Source organism: Athene cunicularia (assembly GCF_003259725.1).
Source record: "Athene cunicularia isolate RWA chromosome 1 unlocalized genomic scaffold, athCun1 chr1_part2, whole genome shotgun sequence".
NCBI classification, from domain to species: domain Eukaryota; kingdom Metazoa; phylum Chordata; class Aves; order Strigiformes; family Strigidae; genus Athene; species Athene cunicularia.
The window spans coordinates 11,465,979-11,477,451 of record NW_020799092.1 but is presented as its reverse complement, the minus strand read 5'-3'; positions in this window follow the sequence as shown (position 1 = coordinate 11,477,451).

Sequence of the window (11,473 nt, the reverse complement as noted above, 5' to 3'; positions counted from 1 at the left end):
AGCTCTACAGACCCAAATACTGCATTCTGAAAGCACTTCGAAGTACTTGCTTTTCAAAGAGAGGCAGAGGCTTATATGCTGCTTATGGCAGAAAGGTCTTCCCTGGGTGCCCTGCCCAGGTAAGACACCTGGGCAAGAGCCCCAATGCAGACAGAAAGGGGCTGTGCAGCCTCTGCCCTGTCAGTACACCTGCTACACCCGCTACACCCAGAGATGTTGGTGGGTGTGCAAGGAGAAGAGACCTGCAATACATGGGGGGTTCTTCCCTTCCCCTCATGGGACCATCTCAGCTCTAAATTCAGACACTCCTCAAGGCAGGTCTACTGAAACAAACGTAAAAATCGCCCATCATAGTTGCAAACTGCAAGTCTGTCCACTCCTGCACACAAACAGTGATAAGACAAAAAAGAACAATGAAAAAACCCGTCACACTCCAAAGTACTTATATGGTAAAAAACTATGACAAGGAGGCTTGAAGATGATAATTTCATGAACTAAATTCCCTGAATCAAAGAACCACCACCCAGGCAGTGAAAGGCCCTGAGGGGTTCCAGTCCTCAGCTAATAAAGTTCTGCTTGGGTGGTCAAAAACACACCTGAGAACAGGAAAAAAAGCATTTCTCTCACACCACAAAATGGCTCCCTACTACTACAATACAGGGCAATTTTTTAAATATATATATTTTTTTTTTTTAGTTAACCAGTAATTCCAGAAACCTCAAGTTCTAGATAATTACTTTGAATCAATACAAAGGGCTTGAATACTCACAAAGTTCCTCCTAAGTAGTCAAATTCCTTAACCGAATCTCAAAAAAAAAAATGGACTCCTAAAGAGCAAACCCCAAACAGTCAAATGTAATCATGCCACCTGGAGTTTTTAATGATTAAAGACTTTGGAATCCTGGTAGGTTTAGATTCAGATTAAGGCCTTTTCTGGTAGATGGAAAAGTTACCTTATATTGGGTGAAAAGAACCTGTAGTTGGAGAGTGAGAAAAGATGGAGATAAAGGCTACAAACACCATTCAGATTCAGAGTAAAACTAGATCATTTGCTAAGGCTACTTTAGGGCTGCTGAGTCTTGGAATGAATTTTATGGAATATGATTTTTTAATTGAAATACCAATTAATTTTAATACATTATTCCTTTTCACACTTTCAATTCACTCAGATAAGTGTAAGTGAGCTTCATGTATTAACAGCTGCCTCTGCGAAACCACTAGATGCCTTGAAGTGTTCAACAGCTAAGACCATAACCAGTTTTTTCAATCAGTTCTTTCCATCTTCCTTCAAAAAAAAAAATGAAGGGGGTATTTTAAATACAAGTTTAGGACCCTTAAATCAGCTCTAAAGAGTCAGCGTGGGGCACGTCCATTCTATCTCAACATTGTGTTGGGATGCAGAACTGTGGAGAAGCATATGTTAAGTAAACAATCACAGTCAGAAGAGCACATCCACCAGCCACCTGTCAGTGCAGAATGACAGACCTCATTCCACCCACACACATGCCAGTTTTCACAAGAGAGAATTCTGTGGATGCTTTCCCCAAGTCTCCAAGGCTTCCCACAATGCAATCACGACTCTTTAGATGGGGCTGAGTACATTCTGAGGGAGGGTACATACTATCCTCCAGCAACACAGGTCCCTCAGATCTGGTGCCCCATCCTGTTTTTCCCCTCTCATGCCCAAGTTGCATTAGCCTTTAAACATTACAAGGAACTCACTAGGGCAGCTGTTCCCAGCTGCAGCCCACTAGTGAGGGGTGGCAACCCTAAAGGCAACAGCAGGTAGGACCAGAAAAGAGAGAGGCAGGACTGCAAGACAATATGCACTCCATGGCTCTCTTCCACACGTGCACCTCCTCCCACACCACTGAACTGCCTCTTGCAGTTCTGGCAGGGGCAAGCCAAAGGAAAAGCCTTGTCTGTTGTATAGTACTCCTCCCAGTCCTTGCTGGTGCTGCCATGCCATCTTGGGCAAAGATGGAGCCCTGGACATTGCTGTGCTAGAGAAAGACCAAACTAGGTTCTCCCTGTCATACCAGTGCCACATACTATGTATTTCAAGAGCAAACACTGCAAGCACACATTTTATCTTCCCAGGTGGGGAGCTACACATGGAAACACTAGAGCTGCAAAGCATGCAAGGTTTCACCTGTTTAAAACCAGTGGAGGGTTCTGCCGTACCTCCCAGGAACTGCAATCAGCTTCCCACATAGCAGCGACAATCAGCCAGTAGCATATGGTTGCCTGTTAGGGGGAACTCTCAATAGCTCTCAAGGCTGCCATAAACAGGAGTAGGCCCCAGAACCCCTACAGCAACAGCACTAACCCACCCTACAATCGGCTTCCATCCCTTCACACTTTCGCTACATCTTCAAGACAGCTCAGAAAATAATGCTTCTGTTTACCATCACTTCCCCTCAGATCATTCACCTCTCCTCACAGCTCATCCCATGAGTTACTACTCTCAACTGTATCAGACACTGTCTGGTTATGAAAACATTCTCTTTCCAGCAGCAAAGCCACATGCCTGTAGGACTGACTCCTTTAACAACTTGTCTTCCAAGACACATCCCATACACACACCTGGACAGACACCATCAGTCAGTCAATGGACCTGTTGTGTGAGTTGTCAAGATACTTATCTTTATGTCTCATGTTTGAGTCAGGAGGAATTAGTGTCTTCAAAGCAGAAACTGCAATAAAGCATCAGTCACTGAGAGGAAAAAAACCTTCCAACCTGTGCATGGCTTTCTCTGCCTGGCAGCTGAAAGAACAGAACTTTATTTTTGGCAGTCAGGGTGACCTCATTATTGGAAGAAATGAAACAGTGCCTATTTGCCCTTTCCTGGACCTAGTGGCTCTTACCCATCTTGTAGGCAAACATTTCACTGTTGAGTTGGAGAGCTCTTTGCAGAACAAGGCATCATTTTACAGGTAGGGAAACTGAGGCACTTGATATGATCTGACATTTTAAATCCAAATACCAAGTCATAACCACTCAGTTTTACAGTCTTCCTGAAAACTTGCCACCACAGACACAACTGCTTTACATAACCAGCCATTACTGGAAAGTGAGGAAGAGAAACATCACCACATACTTATGAAGTTCTTTATTTGAGGATATTTTAAGCTGTGTCAGACTGTCCAAGTCATGACAGTGTAAGCAAGTCCCACATCATACCGCCTAAAGTTCCCAAAGGAATTCCTATCACCCCACCACACTCAATTTCTAGCCCATAAACCCAACAGGAGCTAAACAGCCTGAGCTTTTCCTCATATTTCTCTAGCTTTGGAAGAAGCCTGATTACTCCCACAGCAGCTTCACATGCACTTCAGACTTTGCTAGGCAAGAGAGAAACCAGGAGCAAATGGGAAGATAGCTTGATCCGCAAAAGAGTACTGAGATTAATAAACAGGGCAGCATCATAACCACAGAAAACCTGTCCCCATCACTATTCAGCCTGCAAAGGATATGCCAGCCTGTAATAGGGCTTAGGCCCCAAGATTTGGCTCATCTGAGACCCACTGTTCTGCCCTAAAGTAGAATTTGATTCTGGACTTTGGAAAGAAAAGCAGGGTGGGGGGGGAACAGAGACATTGCAAGTTACTAGCCAGGTGAAGGATGGGCTGAACAAACCCTTTGTGCATCCATAGATGCACGTACATATGCTGTGAAACCAAAGTGATGGTTTGGTACCATCTAGCTAATACCAAAGCTATTGGCTTAGAGTCTCTCAGGACTTGCCCCTCCATAGGGAGCAGCTTCCAAACTGGGGGAAGATGGGCATTTTCCATGCATCTGCCTCCAAGGAAGGATACAACATCAATAGTTTTATTTCAGAAGTGGCAAAACTGACAAGCCATGAGCAGAATACTTTGAGATGCCAACAAGTTTCTTGCCCAGCACAGGACAGACCCCATGCCCCAGCAACTTGTGATTTTTTGCTAGGCTCTTCAGAAAGACATGCTGCCTGTCAGGAACCACCAGGCTGCTAAAATCCACCCCTCCCTGCTACTCTCAAGCAGGACTGATTACTTGAGGCTGTCAGCTTTTGTTTCTCCTCCTTTCAGCATCAGATTGCCACTACCAATCGCTCCAGCAAGGAAACAAGAAAAAAGCAGTTTGGTCATAGCACCTTTGACGCAAAAAATATTGAAACATGCTCAGTAGTTCCTGCCCCTAACAGTTTCAGTGTATATTTATCTTCCAGTATTCAGTGGCACTGAAACTCTAAATGGAACAGAGACCCGACATCAATGGATGCTTGTCCGCCTATCTCCATATCTGGGGCATTTTTTACCTTTGATTCTTTATGCTGTCTTAGTACATAGTGAACATCTCAGCCTAGACGCTAAGTACTCAGATGTGTATTTTGACTTAGAAATATATTACAGTTTGTATAATGAAGCTTTATTTTCCGTTCTGAAATAAAAACTTTATTAAAAGGTTATACTAGAGATTTATTTCAGCTCCCTGAGGTCTGCTGCTGTTTCACATTATTCTTCATGACGTGAATTGCAGCAATCTTCTTGCTATCAGGGTAGTACTTTGACTTCTTAGGCAGAAAAACTTCCTCATCAACCTTTATTTTTATCTGGCTCAAAATGCTCTGTTGCCCAGCCCCTATACAGCACATCAATGAGTAAGAAGGAACACTACCATATAACTAATTCTCTTAAAAAAAAAAAAAGTAAGCAAAAACTTTTGATTAATGCCATTTCTATACCAGATCAGTGATAGAGGCAGCAAAACATTGTTCAGTATTCTTCAGAAGCCAGCCTACAGATACAGCTGGGCTGAAACTGAGTCAGCAGAAACTGACTGCAGCTCAAACTGCCCCAAAGCTTGGAGCTGGGATTTGGATTCAGCCAAGTAGAGATGGCCCAAATGGAATTTGCACATCTCCATATTTTGGGCATGGCCACACCTGAAAGAAAGAGGCAAGATTTAGATCTTGGCTGCCACAGTGCAGGTGGTATTTTGGATCTGGGACTGAGCGTAGTTTTTCTGCTCTGATGTTAAGCAAAGCAATTCCAGTCAGGTAAGCCTGCCCTGCATTTCATAACCTCCTCAAACGTTAAGAAAATACTTTCCTAAGGACCTGTCAGGAGGAAGTGGAGCAAACCCCAATGAAAAGGCACTATCACCCTCACAAGACTGCTGGTCTTTACAGGATTAGCTTTGTGTTCACAAGTCCAACTGTATCAGCCCAGCAGCTGCAACAAAACCCTGCAATAATGTCACAGACCATATCTAAGATATTCTTACTGTTTGCCTCTTGGAAGTAATTGGAAAACAGGAAAGACTGAGGCATCACAGCTCCAGTCTTTTGACATTAAAAAGGACAGAGGAGGGAACTCCTCAGTAATGTTGCTAAGTGGACTGAAACAAGCTCCAGCCATCACTGGTGATACGTGACAATGTCAAGCCAGAGAAATGCAAGATTTGCTTCCAGATTTAGAAGATACCCCTGCCAGGGTATCAGCACTGGACTCTGACATGCCTTTACAGCTGAGCAGCAACAAAATGCTCAGGCCCTGGAGCTGGGAGGACAGACTCTCTTATCACTTGGCAATAGTGCCTCTGACAGATGCAGGTGCTACTTGGACAGGCTCTGACAAGAACTGCTAACCAAAAGACCTCAGAAAGTGGGACTGGATACAATAACTGTCATGCCACCTAGAGGACAAGGAATATCCTCCTTATTTTATAGTTTTATCACTTTACTACTGCTACATATCAGCATGAGTACAGATCATCCAGTAGTCAGGAAACCACGAATGCCATTTCATATTACATTAAGTGCATTTCACAGTTGATACCAACAGTAGAGAGGAATGTAAATATGTCTTTTCTTTGCCTGACTGGCAAGTTTGGTAAGCAAAGTAGGAAACTGATAAAAAAAAATAATCAAGATGGCAGCTGTATGGCAACAGTTGGCCACTAACAGTAGCACTCTCTGCTTTTGGTTACCTTCAGGCCATCTGACTAGGCAAGAATTCCTCTTCTAGACTCATAAGCACCAGCAATACCTACACTGCTTTCTGAAAAAACAGAAGCTACGAAGATGCTCGCAATGTTAAAGTTTACATACTGGATCAACATGGGTCATTTGAGAATACATGCTCAAGTAACAATAAGAAAACCTGATCAAACCTCCCTGCTTAGTTAAAACAAGTATGCTGATGCAACAGCCAGGATGACACTCATGGAGTTACTAAGCAACAGCGCAGCACACAGGACAATTAACTTTCAAGAGAATTTTTACAGCTGGTACACCTCAATGATTTTAGTGAAGCCTGTTCACCTTATCAGACTTGAAACATTCACTATGAAGAGACTTAAAGCATTTATGAAAGAAGGAGTACAAAGACAATGCATGCTTATCTGCTCTGAAGCATACAGAACCCTGTCTCAATATTTGACAGCTTCTCCAACACATAAAAATTAATTTTAAATGGGCTTCCTTCCTCCCAAGCATCAAGTGCACCATAGCTATAAATATCTCTTATGTTTCCTTTTATGAAACAACCATGTACCAGTACAGACAACCAAAGAGACCATCCCCAGAAAGCAAGCCTGACACTGGCCCTTTGATTACACTGAACACACTGACCCTTAAGAGAATTCTCTCTTATCATGTTGTATCGCAACCTCCTACTCCCAACACAATAATTAAACTGATGAAAGCACTGAAAAATCAAAATCATTTTGAAGGAATCCCTTAAGAGAGGAGCCCAGACATCCTCAAGAACCTCAAGGAGGAAGGTTTTTTTGCCTGGTGTGATGCACAAGTGATATCGTCAATGCAGCATTCACAGCCCCAATCAAAGCCTTTTAACAGCAGAGCCTCAAACATTGTAAACATAAAGGAAAGCATCACCTCTTTTAAACACCTTTAACACAACTATACACAGCTAAAAAAATACTCTCCTTCTAACAAACACAGCAGGAGCTATTTGGAATCTGCTACTGAAGAACTGCAGAACAGTTGAGTTCAGGAGCACACGTTTCCTACTGTAGAGGCAATTCTATGCAAGATGCCTCAGCACGCTGCATCTATCTTCCACTCAACACTGCTCCAGCTCTCTAGCTGTAGGTCTAAAAGCACAGTGAAAAAGTGTCAGTTTTACTAGAAAACACATGACTGTACATGAAATAATGCAAACCATCTTACATTTGGTTTCAGCTTAGGAGGAAACATAGATTAAGGTTGAATCCCAGAAAGTAAATATAAAACCGAAATAAAGCAACTAGCTGATCCAAGTGCTTTTTGTTTTACATGGCTGTTAATCTAAAGGTGTAACAACAACTACAAACGACCAGGAGTTACACTGGGCAAGGAACATATTTTATCCTTCACAAAGATGAAAGAAATAGTCCAATATATTAGAGAGACCTGGGCACTGCCCATTCACCATGAACTGCAGCAAGAGCATACTAGGAACCGACCAAAGGTTGCAGCATTTTACCAGGAAGCACAACAGGTTCACAGACATTTAAACAAAAATCCAACATCCATGTGTGCAATCATTGCAACACAGACCAATTCCCCATCTCATACCTTCAGTGAAGCTGAATGAAACTCAGATTTTAAAGGAAAGTGGTGAGCAAAATACTGGGGTAGGAGGAGTTTAAAGCCACAATGACACTCACCTCTTGTGAGAAACAGCAATATTCTAAGGAAGTATCAAGGTGTATAGCCCTTCCCTTGTGTTCACCAGCAAGGACAGTCAACCAAGCCTACCATGGCCAGGAATCACTCTGTCACCTCTGCGCAGTGCCACGTTGGTGCATACATAGGAAAGACATCAGACTGGATCTGGTCTACTAGGTGCCCAAGGCAGTGCTAACAGTGCTTTAAACCACGGGGATAGGACTGAAGGATTCTTAGAGCAGTTGTTGCAAAGAAAGGTGCAAAAGAGACATCAACACAGCACTATACACTTGAGCAACTGCATCAAAAATCATGCAGGAAGCAATGCATGCCTTTTCATCCAGGTATAAGGAGGTGTCTTACACATACCACTGGAGCTACAAAGTCCTGTTCACTTCCTAGTATAGTTGAGGTAACAGCAGGATGTCAGGACATGGTAAACTATAGATATCTGGTACAAATCAAGGCAATCATAGAAGCTTAACAGATTACTTTCAAACCTGAAGAATGAGATTGGACACTGCATGACTTATCTTTTTATATTTTACCCTCCTTTCCCTATCTTCCTTCTCTGGTCTGGGTCAAAGAAAAAAAAAAATAAAAAATCAGACCTGTAAAATCTCTGGGGAAGGGACCAACTATACACATTCTGTAATCATTACTAATGAGTTTTAATTAAAGCTTAACTCAGCCCCCTGCAACACCCTCCAACCCCAAAGCAAGCCATCCAAAACTAACAGGGGGTCAGACTCCAAGTAGGAGTTTCACACCTTTGGCCAAGCCATAAGTTCAACTCCCTAATTAGAAATATTTGCATGTACTTGGCTTTGCATAGTACACAGATAAGAAGATAATTCCAGCCGCAAAAACGCTGGAATCTGACACAGACAAAAGAGTCACACTATGCCAAGAGAAAACCAGAGGAAGGTGCTTTGCCAAGAAATACCATATTCGCTGGTAAATTCTGCTCTCTTACTAGATGAGGAAACGCGAACTGGTGGAAATGAAACCTGCTCATCTGCACTCAAGTCCCTTCAGCAGAGAAAACCGTAGACCAGGCCGATTCCCCTACCTCCACAGGAGCTGCTCCTTCTCAGTTACACCAGTCTTTGCACCGAGCATATAAACCTGTTAATAGTTATTATGTCCCTACTTCCCCATTTGATTGGCCACTAAGGGAAGCTAACTTCTAAGCATCAGGACACTCCACCAAGGTCTCCAAAGGTGGCAGTTGCTAGATTTATGTGCCTCCCTGCTTCCAGATTAAACATTTTCACTCTTAATACAGGAAAAAAAAAATAATCCGTTTGATCTGTCAGCTCCTCAGACTCCTGCTAAGCGTGGATGACTCCTGTCATCCTGTTACACAGGAAAAACAATACACAGAAACATAGCATAGCTGACCCCAGATGAGAACACTCAGTAAATACATACACTAGCCTTCCCTAATTATATATATCACAGCTCCTACTGTTTTGGGAGCCAAGAGAAATAAAAAGCCACACTGAGCACCTTTACAAGGCCCTCACACTATCCAAAGGTGTAGTGGCCTGGTGTGGGGTGTAGGCACACCAAGAGCTCCAGGTTAGTACAAGCAGCACTAGTGGAGTGTAGACACAGTTCTACTGACAGTGCATAGTGAGAAACCGAGCTCACCTCATGGTCTCAGCTGTGCTATCACCCACCAGCTAGCCTGATCCAGTTTTAAGAAATTGGGAGGGTGAAAACTCAACAAAACCACCTCACCAAGAAATCAGCCTTTTTTTCCTTCCTAAATTCAGCAGACGTCACCAAATGCAAACAAGCAGGAGTGTAAACCAAAACAGAGCAGCCAAATGAGAATTTTCAAACCAACCTTTCTTAGTACAGGGCAGCCTATCCAGAAGATTTACAATCAGATGTTACACTCTGCAAGTAAACAAAATAAGTTTTTTGCCTCAGTTGGTCCCTAAACCCTACCAGTCATTTACTTGTAATGGCAGACAAGAGACCTAGAAAAGAAGACAGGAAAATGGGAAGAGAAAGGTTGCAGAAATTCAAGTGAATAACAATTGGCTAGAATGCTTCTTTTTCTACAACACATTCCCCCCACGTCTTTGTGTAACACCAGTGGCACAGAGATCACGAGGAGAAGGTGTGCAAAGCTCTACCCTAAAGACAACCCCGAACAACATTAAACTCATTATCTAAATAAGTTGCCGAGGAAAAAAATGCACACACACCCCACCCCCTTCCTTTTAATTAATACTGTTTAAGATATACTTCTGCCAGTCAGGTGAAAACAGAGTTTCAGTCTGATTACTGACAAAAAGTTGCAAGCAACAGAACACCAGTCAGTCTTCCCCACAAGTGGACTTTTTGCAAAAGTCCTTTACCAAAAACCTTAACAATAATTTCCTGTTGGGGAACCACCTTGCTCCTTTCTCCACTAACATTTTAACCAATTAGAAAAGATAACAAAACAAGTATCCTACAACAAGATTTTGGCCCAGATACCCCAAGAAAGATGAAGAAGAGTTGCCATTTCTCCTGAATAAGCATGGACTTTCTAGACTAAGACTTAGTGATTTAAATAACTCTGAGGCCCTGTACCTTATTTTTTTTTAGTTAAGGCTACAAAATACTGTGCTTTAAAAGAAGACAAGAATCCCTACCAAACCCACCAGTTTCAGAGCCACTGCCACGCCAAGATAAAGAGACCACCACCTCACCACACGCATTAGAGAAACACCTTTCTAAGGAGCGGGGCCTGCTCATTCGGTCCCTCTTCACTTGCGGCTCTACCCAGCTTTCCTCTCCAGCCTTCGGACATACGCCCTGAATTAAACGTTGTCCCTGGGTCACAGGAATGCGAGTGCTGCTCACAGGAAACAAAAGAGGCGTCCACTACCTTCACAGGTGGCCACAGACACCTACAGCTCTGTGGAAGTTAAGGAGACTGGAGAAAAGAACACGCTGAATTGACTCATCTGTATCAATCGCTAGGTCTTCCTACACATTATGGCGCTATTATTTTAAATCCTTTCTTGCCTTGCTTTCTTGCTGTAGCTGCCACTCCCACATCCCGATTGCTTGAAAAGCTGAGGCAAGCATGGGTCCCTCTGGAGTTGCTGCTACAGGATTAACTCCTTACTCTCCCCCTGCCCAGCAAATATCCCTCGTCTGAAAACTCTCAGCAGAGACCGAGATGTTGGATTTAGTAGGACAAGGGAAAAGAGAGCTTTTTATGGTGTATGAGATACCACCTAAGAGGACCAGAACACGGCTTGCAACACGGACAGAAAAAAAGGGGGCAGAGGGCGACTTGGTTATGGCAGGGGAGGACGGGCCATCACAACCCAGGCGGGAGCAGCGCGAGGATGGAAGAGCGGGACGGCCACCACCGGAGCACAGCGAGCAACCACCGAGATGGAGCTATTGGGAGAACAGGAAACACGGTAAAAGAAAAAAAAACTACCCAAGAGCCGAACGGCTGAGGAGCGAGGTCGGATTCAACAAGCAAAAAGAAACGGGGGAAGTGTAGGGGGACAGAAGAGTTTCTAGCATCGATAGAAGAAAGCCCGCGCAGCCCTCGTCAGGATCGCTGCCCGCTCACTTCAGCGAGGAGTCTGGCGGGTTAAGAGAAGCAACCGGTAAGCCAGGCCCGGGGCTCCGCCTTGCCCCGCAGCCACGGAGAGAGACAGCGGGCCCAGCCCCCGCCCAGCTCCCCGCGTCTTGGGGGGTATCAGGGTGGGCCTAGACCGCCACGATACTCCCTCCACCGGCTTCCCGCCCTGTCCTCCCCCGAGCGCGGGCAGGCTGGCAGCAGCGCC